We start from the raw sequence: 9,451 nt of genomic DNA, 5'->3' as shown, positions 1-9,451 counted from the left end.
CCCCATGGGTACCTTTAGGATGGATCAATCTACACAGTCAAGGTTAATAGTTTTAAAACTCTCATGTTCATTACCCTTACCTTATTCTGGCTTCTTATATATGTATGTATGAATGTGTTTATGTGGTTTTAACTGATTTTGGACATAGAATTATTTTATCACCTTCTCTAAGTTACATTCTAGTGCTTATCCCACTGACATTCCTAGGACGCTACATCATTTCATGATGTAGGGTCAAAAGACTTTTCTGTTGCTCTTATGTAGCATTAAATGGAATAGCTCATCTGTTGAGTTGCTATGAAGTGGTGAGCCTCAATCCTTTGGAATGCCTTATCTTTTTAATATTCTTTCTTTACTGACTCAGTACTGTTGGATTCTTTTTGATCATAATCGGGGGGCATGTCCCAACTTAGATGTTATTCTTGTTTAGAGGCTATTGTGGATAAATATGGGTTAGTTGTTGTTTGACTCTTAGTCTTCTTTGAGTTATTTATCTATAATATTATTAATGTTTACTTGGATTTTGCATTATTATTATTTTTGTGCTCACGAGGTTAGGCGATGGGGGTGGTCTCCAGTCTATGGTGGGATTGAGATACTCATCATGGCCATGCCCTGGTTTGGGACATGAAAAGCTTGGCATTAGAGCATGGTTTATAGTCGTTGGGTGTCCACAAAGCTGTGCTGAGTAGAGTTATTTTTATGGATGTGTAGCGCACCACACTTATAAGAAGAAGGCTACTCGATATTTAGGAATGTTTTCCTTTCTTATGCTCTATTTTAGGATATAAAGTCTAATGTTATGAAACTTCTCTAACTCCTGGCTTTCACACATTTCAGATCATGCCTCTTAAAAAATATGATGTTCGTAGAAACTCTGTTGGAAACTCTGTCCTACCTGAGGACAATGTGGAGGGGACTCACCCTGTTCATGAATTATAAACCCAGTCGAGGGTCCCTGCTCCAGATTGCACTGCCCCACGTAGAGTTCTACCTATCCCCACTAGTACTTTTTAATTCTTAGGGTAGTGATTCTTATGATCAACTGCCTCAGGGGTACATCTCTTAAATGGAGTTTCATTAAACTATTCACTTCCTTACTCAGTTGGGATATCTCAGTCTCATTAGTCAGATCATGTTAGTTTAATCCCCCAACATTTACAGGCTCTAAGGTTGAGGAGGATCCTCAGGGGTTTGAGATAAGATGGAGAAGATTTTTAGAGTGATGCATTTTACTAATTCTAAAAGTGTAGAGTTTGCTTTATATTAGCTAAAAGATGTAGCTTATCAGTGGTATGAGAAGCGGGAGTAGTTGAAGGGTGATGATGCATAGCCGATATTATAGGATGAGTTTTTGGGTGCCTTTCTTAATCATTTCTTTTCCTCAGAAGATAAGGAAAGCTAAGGCTGAGGTGTTTGTGAATCTGAAGTAGGGTAAGATGAGAGTGAAAGAGTATTCCTTGAAATTTTAGTAGTTGTCTTGTTATGCTCCTGAGTTGGTGTTTATCCAGAGATATAAAATGAGGAAGTATGATTTTGGATTGTCCCGTGACTTCATATTGGAGTGTAAGGCTATAATGTTGAACAATGATATAGATATCTCTAGACTTGTGGTTAATATACAATAAGTAGAGGATAAAAAGAAGAGGCGGGCAAAAATAGGGGATAGAAAGAACAAGAAGTTTAGGTATTCAATGCGGGATGGGGGTTTGAAGAATAGTAGGAAAGGTGGTAGATAATGGACCAAGAAGAAGAATTTGGGTAATTCATATTCGTCTGCTAGTGCTCCCTATCCTAAGATTTCGGACGATCATCATTTTTAAGCTAGCAGTTGTAACGCCCCAAAGTTTTTCTTAGCTAAATTTTGTCCCTAAAATATCAAGCATTGGCTTCTAGAATAATTTATAATTTTTTCCCGGTGGAATCCCTTAGATTTCAACTTTTCATGTCGTAGATGATTGAATAAGTTTTTTGTCGACATAATATTCTTCCAAAACGGACACTCAGTGAAGGAGTTATGGTTAATTTAAGTCCTAGTCGTAAAACACCGTCATTCCTATCTTTTCCGCATCGCGGAGAGGGTGTAAATAACGATGGTCAATTTCCAGTGGGTCTCTGCGATGGTGGCGCATCACGGAGTAGGCCAAATTCCCATTCGTCAATTTCCAGTGAGCCATCACGATAGTGGCACTTCGCGGTGGCCCATGAAATTAGGCTCCTAGTTATATTTTAATACCGGTCTCATTAAGGGTATATTGGGTATTTTCCCACACCCTTATCAGTCCAAAAATGAGATTTCAACCCTAATTGAGCATATTACTCATACATTTACCAAAAATATTCAAGAACACTCTCTATGATTTTATATTGATAATCCAAATAAATCAAGATTCAACCGTGGGTTTTCAAAACAAATTGAAGATATGGAATCCCCAAGCCGTGGGCATCAAGAAGAATCCTTTAAATTTATAGATAGAGGTACGTGGGGTTTATCCTAAAAAAAAACTACATGGGCTTAAAACCATTAGAGCATGATTTTTAGATTTTTATGCATGAATTTGAAAGAAGTTTTGGAATCTATGTTCTAAATTACATACTCCGAATGTTTTAATGTTACTGCTGTTTTGACCTTATGGTCCTATCCCCTAAATTGATTTACATGTATATGTATATTTATATAATTTGAGATTTAAGATCGTTGAGAGCATAAATTATGAACTCTCTCTTGTGTATTGAATTAAAGATTATGATTTTATGATTTGAAATATGTTTTGGCAATATTATAGCATTTGAGCATGATTTTTAATTGTTGAGAGGGTGTTTTCTGATATAAACGTGTTCTTATATTTAAGAAAAAGAATTGCATGTGAATTGAGAACTTTGACATGACCACCTTGTACTGTACTACTGAAATGCTTGACAAAGTTGAGTTCCTTGCATGTGTTTACATAAGGTTTGAGAAAGAGTTTCTTTGAATTGAATTATTGAAATGGTGGTCCCAAAACTTATGTTTTAAAAATAGAGATTTACGATAGATTAATAATGGCTCAGAGATGTTAGTTGCAAGTCAATGGTATGACGATACCATATATATTTATGCCATACCAGATTATGTTTTCAGAGTATGTTTTTAGAGACTGTATATTTTGATAGAGTTTTAAAAAGGGGCTTAAAGAGGGTTAGGTGGTTACCCAAAGAAGGCGCGAGTTTAAGAAACTCTTAGCCTGAAACCATATTTGTCGATATGGGTAGATTATTATTGTACGCTGGCGATGGCCTTGTGGTGTAGTAGATTTAGAGACTTCGACCCTTACGGCACATTGGGTTGGGGGCTTCGCTGCCGAGTTAATGGCAGTTTCCATATAGCCCATGGAATTTTTTAGAGTTGTAGGTTATACCGCCTAGTGCAGAAGTAACACAGATTTCTCAGAGTTGAGATGATTTTTCAGAGTCTTTAAAATGCCCATGTGAATTCTTACTACATGATATACTTCTGAATTATTTTAAATTGCTCTCATATATGTTGAATAATAAATGATTATTTTGGATATGCTCTATGTACCAGTACATCTGTATTGACCTCCCTCCCTCACTACCTCTCAGGTTCTGAGACTCAGTCTAGGGGTCCAGATAAGTAGTAGATAATTCAGACAGCTGATTAGATTGTGCAGTGGTGAGCCTTCTCTATTCTAGAAGGCCTGTCTTTTTAGATTATGTCACTTATTTCAGTTTTGGTCTACTGAGGGACTTGTCCCAGTTTTAAAAAGTTGCTAGATTTTTATGCAGTAGAGATTTCACAGACTGAGTCAGATGTTATTTAGTTATAGTTGATTTACAGTTTTTATACTTGTGTTAAATTCAGAATTGACCATGTTTCTATAGCAGATTATGTTTCTGTATCTTCTTTTATTATATGAATGTTGTGCATGATTACCAGATAGAGAAGGGCATTTCGTCCTTCATGGTTTGGGATGTCCTCACGGATAGGCTCTCGTTCGAGTCGTGAAAAACTTGGTATCAGAGAATGGTTCATAGTCCCAGGGTATCTGTGAAATTGCATCGGGTAGAGTCTTATTTATTGGTGTGTAGTACGACACACTTATAAGCAAGAGGCTACTAGGCGTTTAAGAATGTTTCTCTTCTTTGTGATTTAGTTCGTGCTTCAGAGTCTAATCTGTCCCCTAATCAACGACCTCTTGCTTTTCAGAAAACCAATGATGCCTCCCCGTCGCACCAACATTAATGCTCAGGATGATGAAGTCCATCCCACCCATGGGATGCAGACCCATAACAGAGCTCATACCCCAGAACCTGTTCCTACTTTAGGCATACCTCCTGTACCGACCAGTCCTCCTAGAGCTCCCCGGATGGGGGCCAATCTCACTCAGCCTCATGAAGGAGAGGTTTCTAATGCTGAATTCAGATAGTCTATTCACATGCTGGCATAGCTAGTAGCCACACAGAATCAGAGATTGGAGGATACTGGGTCTACATCTGCTACTTCTGAAGTTACTAGAGTGGGCTAGTTTATGAGAATGAACCCTCCCAAGTTCTCTGATGCTAAAGTAGAAGAGGACCCATAGGAGTTCATAGATGGAATAGAGAAGATTTTCAAAGTAATGCATGTTGATCAGGTGGAGGGTGTTGAGCTAGCATCATACTAGCTAAAGGATGTAGTGAACCAATGGTACAACGAGTAGGAAGATGCGAAGAGTGACAATGTTGAGCCCACAATTTGAGATGAGTTTGTGGAAGCTTTTTTTGACCGATTCTTTCCTCTGGAGCTGAGAGAAGGTAAAGAAGAGGAGTTTATAAAACTTAACTAGGGTAAGGTGAGTATTCAAGAGTATGCTTTAAAGTTTAACCAGTTGTCCTATTATGCTTCCGAGATGATGAGTAGTATGAGGACCCGAATGAGAAAGTTTACTTCCGACCTTTCAGATGATCTGGTGCTTGAGTGTCAGGGAGCTATGCTGAACAGGGATATGGAATTTTCTAGACTGTTAGTATACATGCAGCAAGTTGAGGTGAAGAAGAAGAAGATAGCCAAATCTAGGCAAAAGAACAGGCAGGCAAAGAGAGACAGAGCGACAGACCAGAGTCATAGCCAGCAGCAGAGCGGTAATTGGGGCGGCAAATGAAAAAAAAGAACTGGGGTAATGCACAGTCGGCATCTAGTGCTCCAGTGTCCAGACCCACAGCTGAGCAGCGTACCCAGAATTTTCAGTCTAGTTAGGGGCCAAGGATGTAGGGTATGCAGTTACAGGGAAGTGTACCCTAGACCTCTCAGTTCTATCTGTGCTATGGGAGATATGGGAGGATCATCCAGAGAGATGTTAGTTTGGCGCTTTGGTGTGTTATTCATGCGGCCTACTAGGCCATATCCAGAGTAATGTTGGAAGATCAAGGCGAATTTATCTGCACTACCACCTCAGAAGGGTGCCACTTCAGCCACCGAAAATGGTCAGTATGCTTTGACCAACCGCCAGGAGGCAGAGGCCTCACCAGATGTAGTCACTGGTACATTGCAAATCTTTTCTCATGATGTGTATTATTACTTGATCCTGGGTCTTCCTTGTCTTATGTGACCCCATACGTGGCTGTTGATTTTGGGTTAGAGCCTAATGTGATTGCTGAACCTTTTTTGGTTTCCACCCTGGTGGGAGATTCTGTTATGGCTTAGAAGGTGTATAGAAATCATGTTGTGTCTATTTTCAGCTGGGATACTAAGGCAGATCTCATAGAACTTGATATGGTTGATTTTGATGCCATCTCAGGGATGGACTGGCTCCATTCGTGCTATGCCACCTTGAATTATAGGACCCGAAGAGTTACTTTTACTTTTTGGAATGAGTTTGTGATATAATGGGAGGGACATTCTCTAGAACCTAGAGGGAACTTCATAGCTTATCTTAGGGCTCGTAAACTTATTTCCAAAGGTTGCTTATATCATCTTATTCAGGTTAAAGATTCTAGTACCAAAAGTCTCCCTCTTCAGTTTATCCCCGTAGTGAATAAATTCCCAAAAGTCTTTCCAGATGATCTACCAGGAATACCACCTGATATAGAGATAGATTTTGGTATTGATTTATTGCTAGATACCCATCCTATTTCTATTTCACCATATAGGATGGCTCTTGCAGAGCTAAAAAAGTTGAAAGAACAGCTAACAGATCTTCTAGATAAAGGTTTTATCCACCCGAGTGTGTCTCCCTAGGGTGAACCTGTACTTTTCATGCGAAAGAAAGATGGTGCCCTTCGTATGTGCATAGATTACCGCCAGTTGAATAAGATCACGATTAAAAATAAATATCCCCTTCCTAGGATTGATGATCTTTTTGATCAACTTCAGGGTGCTAAATGTTTTTCAAAGATAGACCTTCATTCGGGATATCACCAGTTGAAAGTTAGAGAGTCAGATATTCCTAAAATAGCTTTTTGAACTAGATATGACCATTATGAATTCTTAGTCATGTCCTTCGGGTAGACTAACACCTGCAACTTTCATGCACCTAATGGATAGGGTTTTCTGTCAGTTTCTGGATCTGTGTGTTGTATTCATTGATGACATTTTGGTATATTCTAAGAGTGAGGAGAACCATGCAAATCACCTCCAAATCATCCTTCAAACCGTTAAAGATCATAAGTTGTATGCAAAATTTTCCAAGTGTGAATTTTGGTTGAATGCTATTGCGTTCTTGGGGCATATTGTGTCTAGTGAGGGGATTAAGGTTGATCCCCAAAAGATTGAGGCAGTGAGAAAATGGCCCAGACCCACGACTCTAACCGACGTTCGGAGCTTCTTGGGTTTGGCGGGTTATTACAGAAGATTCATCGAGAGTTTTTCTTCCATAGCTGTACCACTACTAAGTTGACTCAGAAAAAGGTAAAATTTTTATAGTCTGACTCTTGTGAGAATAGTTTTGAGAAGTTGAAAGACAAGTTGACTACTGCTTCTGTTCTGACTCTTTCAGAGGGTACAGAAGATTTTGTTGTATACTGTGATACATCCCGAATGGGACTTTGGTATGTTCTTATGCAGCACAGTAAGGTAGTGGCTTATGCATCTAGGAAGTTGAAGGTGCATGAGTGGAACTACCCTACTCATGACTTAGATTTAGCGGCTATGGTTTTTGCACTTAAGATCTGGCGGCACTATTTGTATGGGGTACACGTTGATATATTTACTGACCACAAGATTTTACAATAGGCTTTCTCACAGAAAGAATTAAATCTCAGGCAGAGGTGATGGTTGAAACTTTTAAAAGACTATAATATGAGCCTGCACTATCATCCGGGCAAGGCAAATGTGGTAGCCGATGCCCTCAGCAGGTTATCTATGGGCAGTCTTTCTCATATGGGAACAGAAAAGAGGGAGATGGTGAAGGATATTCACCGACTTACAAATCTAGGAGTGCGACTTTTGGATTCTGAGGATGGAGGAGTGGTTGTTCATGAGATAGCTAAATCTTCCCTTTGTGCAGAAGTCAAATAGAAGCAGGTTGAAGATCCCATCTTGATCCAGATTAAGAAAGATATGGGTTAACAAAAGGTATTATCTTTTGAAATTGGTAGTGATGGTGTTTTGAGATACCAGGGTAGATTGTGTATGCCAGATGTAAATGGTCTGAGGAAGAGAATCCTTGACGAAGCTCACACATCGAGGTATATTGTTCACTCTGGCTCTACTAAGATGTATCAGGATTTGAAAACCATTTATTAGTGGAATAATATAAAGCATGATATGGCTAACTATGTTGCCAAGTGTTTGAATTATCAACAAGTTAAAGTGGAACATTTGAGGCCAGGTGGTTCTTCTCAAGAGATAGCTTTGCCTTTGTGGAAGTGGGAGATAATTAATATGGACTTCATTACAGGACTTTTGAGGTCCCGAAACCAGTATGATTCCATTTGGGTGATTGTAGATGGGTTGACCAAGTCATCTCACTTTCTACCTGTCAGGAAAAATTATTCGGGAGAGGATTATGCCAAGCTATTCATTGCAGAAATAGTTCATTTGCATGGGGCACCTGTGTCCATCATATCTGATAGAGGTACATATTTCTCTTCATAGTTTTGGAGATTGTTTCAAAAGGGTTTAGGTACGCAAGTGAATTTGAGCACGACTTTCCACCCTAAGACAGATGGACAAGCTGAGCGCACCATCCAGACCCTTGAGGATATGTTGAGGGCCTGCGTGATTGATTTTAAAGGTAGTTGGGTAGAGCACTTTCCATTGATAGAGTTTGCATAAAATAATAGTTTCCATTCCAATATTAAGATGGAACCTCTTGAGGCATTGTATGGGAGAAGATATAGGTCCCCGATAGGATGGTATGAAGTAGGTGAGATACAGATATTTAGGCCTGATCTTGTTCATCAAGCAATAGAGGATGTGAAAGTCATTAGAGAAGGACTTAATACAGCTCAGAGTCATCAGAATTCCTACGCTGATGTTAGGACAAGAGATCTAGAGTTTGAGGTTGGAGATTGGGTGTTTCTCAAGGTTTCTCCCATGAAGGGAGTCATGCAATTTGGGAAGAAAGGTAAGCTGAGTCCTCGCTATATAGGACCATATCAGATTGTGAGAAGGATAAGTGGAGTTGCGTATGAGTTAGAATTACCAGCTAGTTTAGGTTTGATTCATCCGGTATTTCATATACTATGTTGAAGAAGTCTATTGGTGACCATTCTTTAGTATTGCCTGTCGAAAAAATCAAAGTGACAGACTCCTTATCCTATGAAGAAGAGCTTGTAGATATTTTGTATCACCAAGTTAGAAGATTGAGGAACAAAGAGATAGCCTTAGTTAAAGTGTTGTCGAGAAACCAAAAAATTGAAGAGGAGACTTGGGAAACAGAAGTTGACATGATAGCTAGATACCTAAACCTTTTTGATATGGATGACGAAATAGAAGGTACAATCCTTGCCTTATTCTTTCTATGCCTTAGTATTCTTAAAATTATACTTTTCTGTATCTCGCATCAACATTCGGGGATGAATGTTTCCAAGGGGGGATATTGTAATGCCCCAAAGTTTTTCTTAGCTAGATTTTGTCCCTAAAATATCAAGCATTGGCTTCTAGGATGATTTATACTTTTTTTCTGTAATACTCCGAAAAATCCAAACCAATATTAGAGCCATGTACCAAGCTCATGCATAGTAAATCATGGTTCTTTTATAGTTTTATGAGTATATTAGACGTATATTAAGGCTTCAAATAACTCCCATCTATCAGACGAATCAAAAAACATTCCTTACCGATTGAATTCTTGAGAAGAATATTGGTATAGTCAACTTCAAACGAGCATATCTCTCATTATACTTGGAATTTTTGAGCTCATAACCTATCAACAGATAGATAATGTAATTAGCTTTCCAACGATACCAATTTAGCCTAAATCCTATATCGGAGCAAAGAGTTATTCCTATTGTACTCCAGCATGTCAGG

This window comes from Capsicum annuum, chromosome 5 (assembly GCF_002878395.1).
Source record: "Capsicum annuum cultivar UCD-10X-F1 chromosome 5, UCD10Xv1.1, whole genome shotgun sequence".
NCBI lineage: Eukaryota > Viridiplantae > Streptophyta > Magnoliopsida > Solanales > Solanaceae > Capsicum > Capsicum annuum.
Note: the sequence above shows the minus strand (reverse complement) of the source record.